This window comes from Oryx dammah, unplaced genomic scaffold (genome assembly GCF_014754425.2).
Source record: "Oryx dammah isolate SB20612 unplaced genomic scaffold, SCBI_Odam_1.1 HiC_scaffold_21, whole genome shotgun sequence".
NCBI classification, from domain to species: Eukaryota; Metazoa; Chordata; class Mammalia; order Artiodactyla; family Bovidae; genus Oryx; species Oryx dammah.
In genome coordinates, this window is record NW_024070205.1 from 10523571 (window position 1) to 10538533 (window position 14963).

At 37.5% G+C, this 14963-nt stretch overlaps 1 protein-coding gene across 4 annotated transcripts in view; it reads left to right on the forward strand.

Moving 5' to 3' along the window:
• The window catches only part of RPS6KC1 (ribosomal protein S6 kinase C1), a 208102-nt gene that overhangs the window by 174809 nt on the left and 18330 nt on the right, over nt 1-14963 (forward strand). The window lies entirely within an intron of this gene.

Sequence of the window (14963 nt, forward strand, 5' to 3'; positions counted from 1 at the left end):
GTTAATGGGATAACAAAAAAAATTTCATAGTGAAATCACTTTATTATGGTTATCTGGTTTATTTTTTGACAGACTTTCCCCCTTTCTAATTTGATAATAAATAATATTTTAGGTACCAATGTATATAAATATGTATGTTAATATAATGAATTTCAAGGTTTTATTGTTGTTCAGTAGCTAAGCTGTGTCTAACTCTTTGCGACCCCATGGACTGCAGTATGTCAGGCCTCTCTGTCCTTCACTGTCTCCTGGAGTTTGCTCAGATTCAAGGATTTAGGGTCAACATTAAATCTGGGAGGTTTTTTTTTTTTTTTTTTTAAGTAAAACCTGTTAAATCCTTAAGTGTAAGTGTCGTATAAACCTCACATCAAAACCAGATGTCTGTGAAGTAGTTTAATGTTTATAACTGACTCTTTATTTCTTATTTTTCTTCTCACTTTCTTGTTGAAAACTATCCATAGGGCTGTACTTTGGCTTTCTAGCAGATTATTTTTCTTCAAACTACAGACATGTTTAACATCCATAGCATGTTGACCCCCTGAGAATTCGAATACATGTGGAACAAAACCATATGACGTTCATCAGCAGGTACATGCTTTCGGCTCTGTACTCAGTTGAATACAGTTTTGTGTACTGAACTTAACACAAATCAGTTTCCAAGTTAATTTTTAAGCCTTTTCCCAGAAAGCACAGTTCCCAAAGTTTACCAGCAGGTGGCAGTCTACCATTAATGGATTTTTGCTGTCGTGGTCTAGGTTGTTCTTCTCTAACATTTGAAAAAAGCTGTCATCTGAAGAAGGGCTTTGTTTTAATTATTTGTATAAAAGAATTGCACTTTAAAGCTTTATGAGTTACAAAAGTGTTTTGTATTATGGCATATATTGAACAATGTGAGAAGTCTCTTCGTTCCTTGGACCTATTAATTTACCAGTAGGATAAAACTCAGATCAGTAATGGCCTTAATTGAAAAGTAACGCTGGTGTTCTAGTTTAGATGATTTGAAACCTAGAGTTGCAGAACTCAAAGTTAAGTTTGTGTACTCCTACCCACAGCTTATAATGAAGGGGAATTGCATTTGTAAGGAGCAAAAATTTGTGATTTACTGTTTCTTTCAAAACTGAATAGCAGTGCTGCTGATAAAAATACAAGTAGACTTTGCTCCTCTTCTCAGAGGGGTGGAAGCAGTGATAAGAAGCTGACGTTTCAGTGGTTAAAATCACAAATCAGTGAACACACGGGGACATAGAGTACTAAGTTATCTTTTGATCTGCCCCTTGTAGTACTAAGGGTTGAAGTACGTCTCCCATGTCCCCGCTTCCCTCCTGTTTCCCAGCTCTGACCTTAGAATTATTGCCCAAGTAACTCTGAAGCATGTTAAGCAGCTGATGTTTGGTTAGAAAGTAGAGTTGTCGGAAGATTGTGATGAGAACGACTCATTTCTGTGTAAACAGCGTGCAGCCTCTCCCTCGCCACTCCTCTCTCCTGGGAATCCTTATCACACATTTGTCCTAAAAACATTGCCCACCTGCCCTGTACTCTGTAATATCAGCAGTGTATCTTTTTATCTTGTGGATGATGTGCCTTTATATTTTGAGAAAATTTTCCAGTAACAGATTCGACAGAAACTTGAGCAAATGCCAAACTAGCAGGGGGGCCATTATTCTGCTCTATAAATAAGTTTAAAAAAGAAAACACACACAGAGAAACCTGTGAATCAACATGTTTTGGTCTAATTGAGGGGAAAAGCAAGATAGATAAATTTTGAAATGCAAATGATCACCTTCTGTTATTTAAGTATAGTTTCTGCCAACTTTGAGATCTTAGATTTTAAAAAGTCATAGTTATTTCAACGATGTATATACTACCAAGGATGTCCAGTGTGCACAAGTTTCTACAGTGAAACAAAAACTTAAAAAAAAAAGTTGTCACATTTTTATATTAAAGAAAATAAATCCAACAACAAAAAGACAAAAACCATGGAGCTTTCCCTGTCTACATCTGTGAAAAAGCCAGCAAATAAATGGCTGCAGCTGCAGGCCCATCAAGAGGGTCTTGAGAATACGAATTCACTGATCAAACCCAGCCCTGTTTTCAAAGTAGAACCCATTCCTTTTATATTCACTTTGTATCCTTAGATTATCTAGGATGATTCTCTAGAAAGGATTTGTTTTAAATAAACATCATTCGTGGCAAATGGGTTCCTTTCATACCATAGAAACACAGAACAGAGTTCAGGAAAAGAAAGAGTGAAGAAATAGTCCCCAAAGTGGGAATAGATTTTATAGCATGACAATAAAAATATAACACTATCTAGTTCCCATCTGAGGAGAGTTTTAGATATTTATTAAGAGGTGTCTAGACAGATTCTCCTATTTTTTTAAACTTATTTATTTTAAATTGAAGGATGATTGCTTTATAATATTGTGTTGGTTTCTGCCATACATCAATCTCCTGTTTTTTGTTAGAGATTTTAAAATAATCTGGAGTATTACAGAAAAACTGGAGTTAATTGGTTATTCTTCTCCAGAGGGCTTCCTTATAGTTACTCTGATTTTATTTGTTTGTATATACACACCTACAAACACAGATTTATGTAAAAGATTTTATGTGCTTTATCACTAGAGCTATTAGCTTATCATAATATAGAATAAAATTTTTGTTACAGTATTTTAAATATAGAGGAAAAATAAAATGTCAAAAAAATTTTTTTTCTTTTACCAGTATTTTTTTCTTAGTGGTCTCGTCTTTTATCATAAAAAAGCAGCTAGAAAATAGTCCTTAGAATATTAAGCACATAAAAACACAAAAGACTAGATTTGAAAGTTTAATATGCAATTAAGACAAGTGAGTAAAATTTGTTTATATGTTAGTTTTTATGCTAACATAATCACTTAAGTTTCCCATTCTAGTGTTAACAAGTTGATATGGTATCCTGTCAGTGTGTCCTTCACCTTTATTTTCCAGCCTATTATGAGCCTTTATAAATGCTTGAGATTTACATTGATATTTTTCATTGAATACTTTTCACACTTGAGAATTTATAGGTGAATGTGTGTGTAAATTGAAGAAGTCCGAAGTGCTTTTTACCGCAGCCCAATCTCCACGCTCCCAGATGTCAAATGACAGCTTTGCTTCCTCTCTTAGGCGATTTCACACTTGGAAACAGCTCACAGCTGACAGTGAAAAGTGAAACAGAAAAACCATGCTGAAAACTATCTGCAAAATTCACTTTTAAAGCATGACATTTATTTACTACCACTCTTTGCTCTTCTTGCCTGATTTTGTCAAATAATCCATGAATATATTTTTGGGGCATAGTCTCTCCTGCCTTTCTCCATAAGCAAGCTTTACACACGATTAGTTGCCTTTTAAGCATGGTGTTCTGTGTGACAGTTATGTATTTGATAATTAGATCTAAGACTCAGACCATGGATGGTTTAAAAATACCATGAGGGTGTCATAGGTTTAAGATTTAGAATATTATGATGGAATTGAGAATTATCAAAACTCAATATTCTGAAATCAGCCATTAACTCATTGCATGACATTAGACAAATTATTTAAGACTTTTTAGGCCTTAATATTTCAGTAGTAAAATAGATTTTTGAACTTTTTTCTTAACATTTTATTTTGAAAAAATTTCAAACATACAGAAAAATTGGAAGAATTGTACACCCATATTTATCTGTCACCTAGATTCTGCAGTTAACATCCTGTAATATTAATATTTGCTTTATCATATATCTACCTGAAGTAGACTTATTGAATATTGAGAAGATGCCAGATGTCAGATGATCTAATAGCCTTCTTATACAAAGTTTAGTCAAAACTGGAGTCTGTCTTATTAAGGCAAGAACTTTTCCCCTGAGGAATAAATACTGATTTCTTGTCTAACATCAGTAAGTTAAAAAATTGTTTCACTTGGAGGACTTTCTAAGTATTCTGTTTTTATTCATATATCATTTGTACATAAATGATATGCAATATGGAAATGAGTTTATGGAAAATATTTTCATTTGGAGGAAAAAAGCCAAGACAGCTCTTGAATAGTGTGAAATTTAAATGCCAAGGTTTTTAACAAAGTTGTCTAAAAGAAGGATCATTTAGATCTCAGAATTTCTGGTCCTAGGTAACTTCACCATGAGTGAGGAATCTAATTTTAAGCGTGTGAAGTTGATAGAGAAAGCAGACGAATATAGATGTATATTTTGAAATAATAATGTTATAACCAGGAAGTATGGCTGTATTTCTAGTCTAGTCTTCCACCCCATAGGAAAAGGAAGAAGAAGGCAAGAGGGAATCATAGAAGTAATTTTAAAAGAGTGAAATATCTGTGGTTAATATTTAAACGTTATGTTTCAAACAGAAGCTCTTTTGTTTGATTTACCCTTAAGCAAAACTTCAACAGTAGCTCTCTTGTACATAGTAAATGTTTTAATGTTTTCCTCGAATGATTAGCAAGTACTTTTAATCTTTTGCCTTTAGTTCCTAATGTTATAAAACTAAATCTATATCTTCTTTGAGAGAAGCAGTATCTTTTCAAGTTTGCCATAGAATAGTGGAAATTTTACATGAGGAAAATTCCCTCCGTCAGTGCACTACACCCCCATCAGTACCCCTGTGTACTGATGAAGCTTGTGCCCTGAGTATATTAGGTTAGGCAAAAAAAAGGTTCAAGTCAGCTTAAGTCTTAATTAACCGTGTTCAGGAGGGCAAGAGATTTCTGATGGAAGGAAGGTTAAAGGGTTACTTTATGTATGTTGGGCTTCCTGGATAGCTCAGTTGGTAAGGAACCTGCCTGCAATGCAGGAGACCCTGGTTCGATTCCTGGGTCGGGAATATCCACTGGGAAAGGGATGGGCTACCCACTCCAGTGTTCTTGGGCTTCCCTTGTGGCTCAGCAGGTAAAGAATCTGCTTGCAATGCAGGAGAACTGGGTTCAGTCCCTGGATTGGGAAGATCCCTTGGAGAAAGGAACGGCTACGCACTCCAGTACTCTGGCCTGGAGAATTCCATGGACTGTATAGTGCATGGGATCACAAAGAGTCAGAAGCAACTGAGCGACTTTCACTTTCACTTATGTATGTTTGAGGGTCTGGGACCTTGGGATCAATCCCTAGGCAGGGTGTATCCTGAAGCCTTCATGAATCCCTTAATCATGGGCCAGTCTCCTTCACCTCTGCGTTAAGGTCACTCTATGTTGAAATAGAACCATTTTGAAACCATACTTCTTATCAGATCAGAATGTGATTTGGATCTAGTGGTAAAAATGAGACAGAGTAATAGAGTGTTTAGTCCTTGTTATTTGGCACTTGAGTAAATAATTTATTAGTCCCTCTTAAGAGAATAAATTCTTTAGCTATTAGAACTAGAAAATTGATAAGGGTAAACGAATTGATACTGTATTTCACCTCTTCTGTGTGAAAACAAAGTTGCTGTCCATTTCCTAGTACTACCTGATATTGGGAAATAAGGGGTTTACTTCAAGCGTCAGATTATTAAAAGAAAGTTAATTTTCATCTCTTATTTCCTCCTAATCTTTCTCTTTATGATCTTAGACAAATTTCTTTTTTAGAAGAGGAACATGAGATTAGATTCTTAAATAGTTTTAAGTAATAGCTGCATTATAATGCTTCTTAATTTTAAGACCAGATGTGTTTTTGGCAATTGTTCAGTTAATTGACCTTACCACCATATTATTCTGAAGAAGACAGGGAGCTGTCTTTTACTCCTGATACTTAACACAAAGATAAAAGCTGAGTTCAACATTACATACCAAAACTCTTGCCAAGCTGCTTTGACCAAATCCTCAATTCTTATACCATGTAAAGTCTTGTCAGTTTGAATCGCCAGGAAGTAACCAGGTCTGATGCCTTCTAAACAGTTATTCATAAATACTTCCTTCCAATAAATGTTTAAAAATCCTAAGGTTTTACAGAATTGATGATAAGCAAATAGAATTCCTGAAAGTCCCTTCATGGCAGTGCATGTCGCTCTGCCTGCCTGGCACAGCAGCAGAGCAGCAGGGAGAGGGGAGAACCGTGCCTGTCACAGTCACAGTTTTCAGTTAGCCTTTTTCTCATCAGTCAACTGTAATGGCTTTGGTTGGGTAGCATTGTGACACCCGATGGCTATTCAGAATGGAGTTGTTGTGATATGATCAATGGAAAGTGGAGCATGCTATTGGTTTTTTTCCTACCAGAAATGCAGGGTGAGAGTTAAGTAAGCAGGACTGTACAGAGCTCAGAATTACCATCAGTCCATCAACCAGAAGTCATCTGGTAGTTACCTGTTTCTTATTTTATCTCACAAGAAAACGATATAGTAACGGTACCTATAAACTTCCTTGAACCAGTAATTTTTGGCTCTGGAATGCTGCATCTAGTTAAATCAAGGAGTCCCGACCCAAGTTGTGCAGATAACTGTGTAAAAGCTCAGAACATGGTTGCCAGGTTGCCATGACAACAAGGAATTAAAATATGGGTAGTGAGAGAGGCAGAAGTCTGTCAACCCTCCCCTGAATTGTCTTAGTGTGGTGTGTTACTTATGTTCAAGTCTCCACAATACAACCCAGGGCCCAGGGTTTCATATCATGACATTAACTGGAAACCACCCGAATTAGTCTGGTGGTGGCAGGAAGCAAGGCTAGAGACTGGGATAGGCCAAGAGAGGGCAGGAGCCCCGCCTCCCTCCCATCACCTGGGGCATAAGGAGAAGCATAGAGCCCAGGCCACTGCAAACTCTCCCCTCTGGAAAGTGCCAGCCCCTGTCATCGGTCTTGTCTGGTGGCACTCTAATGAGTCTGAGTGACGCAACAGCAGCAACTTTTAAGCGGTTCATACGCTCTACTTGACAGTAAGGTATTTGAATAATCAGTTGAATACAATGTTGAAGGACTTTATGGCGTATGGAGCCAGATGACTGGGCAGCTTACATTTTCTGAAATACAGGTAAAACTTTATTAAATAACAAAGGAGCAAAATGTCCATTTGAAAGGATGGGCTAGGAAATGCAGATTCCAGGCTCTAGTTAGGGGTTATCTCCAGCTGACCCGTTAGCAGCACATTTCATGTAATTGTATCTAGATTCCTTCCATTGAACGTGGGCAGAAGAAAGCTCAGTTTACTTCTCAGTGCTCTCTCCTTCCTACTCCCAGAGCTTTCCAGTCCCTTTTCCTTACCACATGCTGTCCATACCAGGACAGACTGTAGTCACACTCTGCAGAGGGGAGCCCTGGGAGGTGTCCATTTGACCACGCCTCTTTAAGCCACCATCATCTCTTCCCTGGACTATTGCGGTCCTTACCCTTAGCTCACTGACCTCCATTTCTACCTTGTTCTAATCTGGGTTTCATCTAGCAGCCAGAGTGATGCTTTTGATAACGTTTAAAACTTTCTGGCCTACTGCATGAAAGATGCAGAAAGACTTGCTGTAGATCTCTGTGCTCAATGATGCCGGGCAGCCTTTGCAGGTTTTAATGCATCGTGCTACAAAACAGAGGTGGAGATAGTGGTTCAACACACACCTGTGAATGTGCTGCCCACGTGCCAGGTGCTGTGCCTCGGAGCTAGAAACAAGACAGATTTGGTTTGATACTGACAGTTACTTCCGAAGATTTGTGTGAAGAGACAGCCCAAACAGTAGACATACACAGTTAGTTAACTAGGACACTAATGGACTTTATAGGTGAATAGTTATGTTTACAGAATTGTAATTTACCAAGCTGACAAAAGATATGCTTAGCTGTCCCTCTTCTCACAGTTTAGTTCCATGTATTGTTAGATATATAAAGAGAAAAGAAATGTTTTCTTCCATGTTTCTCTTAGCTCTTTAGTCATTATCTGTAGTGGAAGACTAATGCTCAGCCCCTGCATAGAAAATCTTTATACACAGCAAGAGCTGGTGAGAGAAATTGACTAGAATTTTGTAATTCTAGTTCCTTTCAATTAGCAACAGATGCTGCAGGGAAAGAGTGTCTGTGTAGAAACACGGGACTAATGTTTCCGTGCTCTAGCTGACATGGAATGCTTATTGCAGAAGAAAGATATTCTTTTCCTTGGTTCACATATATCACTAATGATAGATCATATTAAAATAAAAATTTCTAAGGCCATTAATGAAGTCTGACTCTTTTGGAAGAAAGTTAACTATTTGTTGTAAATTTTACTGAACACTTACAGAATTTATGGAAAATTTAAACACCATAGCTTTTTTTTTTTGATACTGTAAAAGTGTATGTGGTGCTTAATTTTAAGGTTTGTAAGAATGTGGCTTAATTTTTATATTGTCCTATTCACCAAAGATCTCTCTTTTATTCTAAAAGCTTATATATTTTTCTTACTTTTTTTTTTCCCAAAAGAGAGACTTGGAATCCTTGAGTCATATAATTAACTTCAAAATTTAAAGAATTGTTTTGGGAAGAAAATCCTGTGACATTAGAGAACTGCATTTACCCTCCCCCCCACCTCCCCTCAAAGTATACTTACTATTGATTGTCATTTTAATGTATTCTATAGGTGTATACTTTTAAAATTGTTCCATCATTTTGATATTTGGATCAAGTGCTCCATCATTTATGTGACTAATTCTTTTAGCATCTAAATATTGGTTTAATTTGACTATTTATTTGCAACAATAGTTGCTTTTTAATTGAGTTTTATATGACCTCTTAGTAACAGTTCCACAATTACTGTAACTTCGAGAGTGAAGAGAAATGAAGCGTCTAAGATTCTATTTATTAAAAAGAAGTGTAGTTAAGGGAAAGAGTTTGGGAGAGATATTTAAATACTCTAGATTTAAATAGAATTTCTCTATATGTGAACATACTGTATTTCCTATCATATCCTGAATAGAAGAGAGCAGCAACAGAATATACTGCCAGAGGGAGGTCAAGGAATTGTCTCTTAGTATTTTTGGAATGTGGGCGAGTAGCTATTTGTTGTTATCAGTAGAGGTAAGGAGAAGGATGCGATGACATGTGTGGGTCTCCCTTAGTGGAAAAACCAGGGAACAGAATCAAGTGACGTCACCAGTCTGAAAACGTGCCTTAACAAATGCATCAAAGCCTAAATGTGGAATATCAGATTTCCTTCTTTATCAAGCACCATAGCAGTAGTGTCTCGTAAAGAAAAGTAAATTCTAACTCCGGGAATTCAGTTTAAATGCAGGGTAGTTCCTTCTTCATAAAGCTTTATAGGAAGGTTGGTGTTCATTTTTAAAGCTTGGGTTTGAGACACATTTTCTAGCTTTTAAAATTTTCTGTACAATTTCTCGCTTAGTATTATCTACAGTTATTTTTGAGTCATGTCTTTGACAGATCCACGTGGCTTCAACTGTATAGCCCTAAAAGGCAGGGCCTCGGTCAGTAGACAGTTGTGATTTCAGTAATGTTGGGATCACCTGGCCTCTCCAGTGTCTCAGACGTCATGTAGTCTGAGAGTGTGTACTTTGTGTCTTTCCCTTCTCTTCTCATACACATAGAGATATTTTTTTTTGTCTCCTGAGTCCAAGGTTTCTGCTTTTTTTACTTTTCTGGAGTGAGGCTACTTATAACACAGTTTTGGGGGCAGGTTAACATTATTATTTTTGATTGTAAGAAGGAGACAATAAACTCTGACTTCATGAGGACTATAAAACTCTTATTCTATGTTTTAGCAAGCCTTTTGACAATATGGGTTACTAAAGCAGCATTATTTTTCTGAAAAATATCCTAGCTTGTTGAAGTGTTCTGTGAGTTAAACATGAGTGAAACAGAGGTAAACAGTTTTTATGTTGTAATATCTTTATTGTTTTATTTAAACTTGTTATTTCACTTGTGAATTTTGGTAGTTTGAATCATTAGTGTGAATCAGTTAGATTTTATATTGTTAGGATATGAGTATTGATAGGGCTAAAATGGGAGTTCTAGAATTTTACTGAAGAGTTCTTAGATATTTGCTGTCCTCCAAAAAATTTGGATGAGTTGAAATGTAATCTGGAGCTGAGTTTGTGTCTCCATTACGTTAAATGATAATAGCGGTTAGATTTAGTGACACTGAGTCATTTTGCTCACCATCAGGTCTCAGGGGAAGGGAAGAGTCACTGTGGAGAGAAAGGACAAGAAAGACTGTGGAATGCTGGCTCTTTTTAGCATAATCCCACTCTTCTGGCGTCTTAGGTTAATGGAGAGAGAAGTTATGAGAAAGGCTCATGAGTGCTTTTGAAAACACTTTCAGGATCATAAAATTACAGGTAGAAAGAATGTTAGAAGTCTGGCTGTCCTCATTTTCAGAGAAGCTGAAATACCCAGCTGGGCTCAAACAGTAGCAGAACTAGAGCCCCATCGGTACATTTCTTTAACTGGAAGACAAAAATCCAGCATCCTTTGATATCACTATTTGAGTTTTCATGGGAATAACCTGAGAATTTGTTTGTTTCTATAGGAAACAGTTTACTTCCTCCACCGCCGACCCCCCCACCCCCCATGACTTTGCTTAATGCCTGTAGCCCTGCCGTACTTATGGAGACTAGGGAGACTGCTCAACCACCCTGGAAACTGCAAATATAGGCTGTAGTGTCGGGGGAGGGGTCCGCGTGGAAACTCAACACACTGGGTTTTATAGGGAAGATATTTTGAAAATTGACAAAGCAGTGGTAGAATTTACCCTTTAAATTTTTTGTTTTCTGCTTTTTTCCCCCCAGAGATTTAAAAAATTCAAGGTGGGAGTTTAAAGGAATTTCTCAGCGTTACTACATTATACTTTAAAAGAGTGTAAGAGTATAAGAACTTTTAAAAAAAGCCTCACAGATTTGGTATTTCTTTATATTCTCTGTGTTTGACTTTAGATATACATACCTATTCACCTTGTGTTTGTACTAGCTATCATGTAGCTTTACATATGAATTGGCACTCTTGTTTAATGCTTGAAATTTTGTATAGACTTTACAAATAAGCAGTCTTAGAATATTGGTTTTGACAATTGCACAACCTCAGTCTTCTTTTTGGCAATGAGATTTCAGAGTGTATCTTTAAAATTTTAATCTAAGAATTATCGATCTATAAAGAATGTTAAAAAGACAACCAAAATATTTTATTCTGATTATTAAAAGAAAGTGAGATTCTATTTTAAAACCCTAAAGGAGAAATTTTATAACTCTGCTTCCAGTTGTTCTAACATTTACATTTTCTTAGCCATTGGGAGGTTCTTTGTATCTTATCTAAATACAAAGCTCTTTGTTATAGTACAGAGTTATCCATTAAAATCAAGGATAGTTGGTTATGATGTCAATTTCACATTAATTAATAAATCCCTGCTTAATATAAACTCATTTTGAAGTAGTTCAAGCTGCATTGTTAAGGGGATGGATTTTAAATTGTTTGGTGTCTTTTTCCAGGTTTCCATGAGAAAAAAAATTAACTTTTCAAAGTTGCTGTCTTTATTAGTCCAGTCCTCCAGATTTTCAGGTGCACTTTTTCTTAGACTGGGGCTTCAGTAGTTACTTTAGGCTCAAGTGCTTTAGAAATTCCACTTAACCAATGGTGGCCAAGGGGTGAGGGGAGTAAAGCGAGAATTAGGGGAGGGGAAAAGAAGCAGGCCGTTTGTGGAAGAAGGAAGAGGGGGAAAGAAATGGGGAATAGATGAAGTAGACTAAGGTTGATGGTGCCAGAGTGTCGCCGGCGGTCACACGAGGTGCCGTGTAGCACGAGGTGCCGTACAGTGAGCCCGCTGAAAGTGGGAAGTGCTTTGGCTGTAGGGCCTGTCTGGGTCTCTTGCTACTGTCTGTGTTGTCTCACATTCAGCCTGAGGCTCGTTTTGAAGCGCTATGTTGGTTGTTACCTACCTGTTAAGGACTCGGGCAGAAAATTGTGAGATTTCAAAGCAGCATAAAAAAACCAATGACCCTTGCTCTTAGACGCCTTAGTTGAGCGAGGTTGCAGAAAACCAATAGAGGCAGAGCACCTTGTCTGTCTCCCCAAGTGCCTCTTAAACTTTTCTGTCCAAGTAGTTCTGACTGTAGAGGTGGTATGAAATGGGGACCTCTGAGACTAGTCTTGTGATCCTGACGTTGCTTTGAAGTCTTTTTATCTTGCAAATCCATGCAAGGTTTACATTCTGTTCCATGATGGGTCTGTGTTTCTTTTAATAATAAAACAACATCCTGCCCCCTCCCACACATAAAAATCTTTGATGCTCAGGAAGATGCACTGTGCTTATGGTAGCATCAAGGAGCACCCCCACCCCACCCCTACACGTGGTAACATTTCACCCCCAGTCACCTTCTTAGCAGTGATCTGGGAAGCAGGCAAACACATAGTGCTTGGTCTTCTAGGCTGCACTGGTGATGGCAGTTTGGACCTTAGCTGAATTTGAAAGGTCCCTTTATAAATTGTATTAGCCATTGATTACCTTGTGAAGACTTACCCCAGTGACCCTTTGCTCAGTTGTGACAGGAAACCGTTGTGAACGAGGCTTGGGGTGTGATTCTAGTCTAGAGCTCCTCAGGGCATGTTGTTAGACCCTACAACACATGTCTGATTTTTACAACTTAATCTGAGCTGACAGGATCAGGTGTTCCCACTTTGCCTGAACACACAAATATAGTATTCTTTCTCCTCCAGAGTCTTTCTATGCAAGTAAGTTCTCCATAAGGATGCTTGGAAATTTTAAATAATTCGTGTAAAATGTTAAACACGGTTCCTTACTTATAGTAAGCACTCAGCAGATGTTAGCTACTGTTTTATTGTTGCAACTATCATTATTGCAATACATGCCCATTAGCAACATTCATACACAGAAAGTTAGACTTGGAGGTGCCACATTCAAAACAGATGGCTGGTCATTAACTTGGGGTCTTGAGTTGTGAACATATAACACCTTTATAAAAGTAAGGAGTATATAGTACTTGCTATAGGATTAAAGAAAATGACATAACATATTCTTGAGCAAGATATTTAAAAAGAAAGCCATTAACCCTGCTAGGGGGGAAGCTGACTTTAGCTTCACATTATTTAGCAACGTAGTAAGTACATAGAGTTCTGCAGAGCAATAGTGCCTAGCAGGGGACCTAGTTAGTACTGCTTATAAGTGTTGGTTTGAATGAATCAAATACATTGAGACCTCATTATGGAGACCTGAATGTATACATGCCTGGTTAAGCAAGACATTTGAATGTTACTGAATGTTTAGCGAGAAGCCATTTCAGAATTTTGAATAGGTAAGTGATATAATGCATTGCCTGCCTTAGGCTAGAGGGAAATGTGCAAAAGGTTATATATGATGACAGGGCTGTGGTAAATTTCTTCTGCTTTCCAAACGTTTCTAAGAGCACACATCCTTTCCAGAGTTTCTAGAGCACTCTTCTGAAGGTGATGGTGGCTCTCTGTGTGGATGTTGGGAATTGGGGGGGGGGGTAGTGTATTTGAATCTGAGAGGGCTAGTGTAAATACTTTGAATGAGAGCCCCCAAGGAATGGTCCCTCAAGAAAATCTCCTTCAGGAAATCCGTAAGTGTCAGAATTGTAGATCATACAGCTAAATTTAACCTAGAGGCCCTCAGATCTAATCCTCATGTTAGGATGAGATCAAGTGAATTCCTCAAGGTTCCTAGTCCTCTACTGTCTCAAATATATTATACAACACATTAAAGTAGAGGATCGCTTCTCAGGCTTTTGGCTAAGTTCAAGTGTAAAGTTATAGAGCAAACTGTAGGCAGACAGATTCTTACGGAGGACTGACCTATAACAGCTTTATCTGTCCTGCTCCAGCAAGCCTGAATGAAGTTTTCATGTCATTTCACTATATGTTTAAAATGATACCACTTAGATATTCGTGTAGGTTAGTAAGTATAGAATGAAAATAAAGATCTCACTATCCCAGAGGCAAAAACGAAAACATTTGGTTGTATTTTCTCACCAGTCTCTTAGAAAAAAAAATACATATTTTTAAAATTAAGATTCTATTGTTTTATAGCTTGTTTTTTAAAATTTAATATATTCAGACATTTACTGACATACTTCAACCTTGTGTGAATACATCATTTAAAATGCTTATGTGGTAATGTTTCATTGATGTGCCAGTATATGAGTAACTGTCCCTTTGCTGTCAGATGGTAAGGTAGTTCTCAGTTTTTCAAACAAATTGACTATTCTGTGCATGCAGATGGCTCTCAGGGGATTAGGAGACTTTTGGTCATCACACAGTAATTTGAGTTAGTTAAATATCTATGTTTTCTTCTTACCACCTAGCTGAGAGCAGCTGAGTTAGAGAATAGAGGTTGTCATTTGGTGGGTAGCACAACTCAGGGGGAAAGACTGAGTGGACGCTAGTGTGGAGGGTATAGTTGAACGTAGGCCTTTGGCAACCCAGAATGGGGCAGGGATAAGGAAGAAAGTTGCTGCAGTGGAATAATTTCAGTATTCTGTATAGAAATGGCTCTTTTTCTGATGCCTGTGACCTTTACTTTAAAACTCAAAACTCGAGCTGTATTACAAGTCATCTTGATTTCCCAACATAGTTGATAGTAGATTTGCTAAGTATCCGTTAAAAGACTGGGCACCTGAGCACCTCTTCCACTTATTATTATTGTCCAGGTTCTAACCTAACTACTTACAAAGCCTTTTCAACATGATTATTGTGAGTTGTGGGCTACCTGCAGACAAATATCAAGCATGTTTTGTCAGTCTAATGGAAATGAAAGGGCAGACACATTCAGGCTTAGTGACTAGTTGGATCTTATTAGGACAGGACAAGAAGACATCAAAACGTGAGTTAGCTAAAAACCTCAAAAATGGTGAAATGAGGCGTTATTGCTGATTTGTGGAGAAACCTGAAAGATTACACTTGAAAACGATTACATTTCAGGAACTTGTGCTGGTGAGAGATAGGGATAACACAGATAAAATTGTAATTTGGAGATATTCTAAAAGCCCTTATCTTAGCCAGTAGTTTCAGTTGTGGCTTAAAACACTATATCTGTCTGTACTTC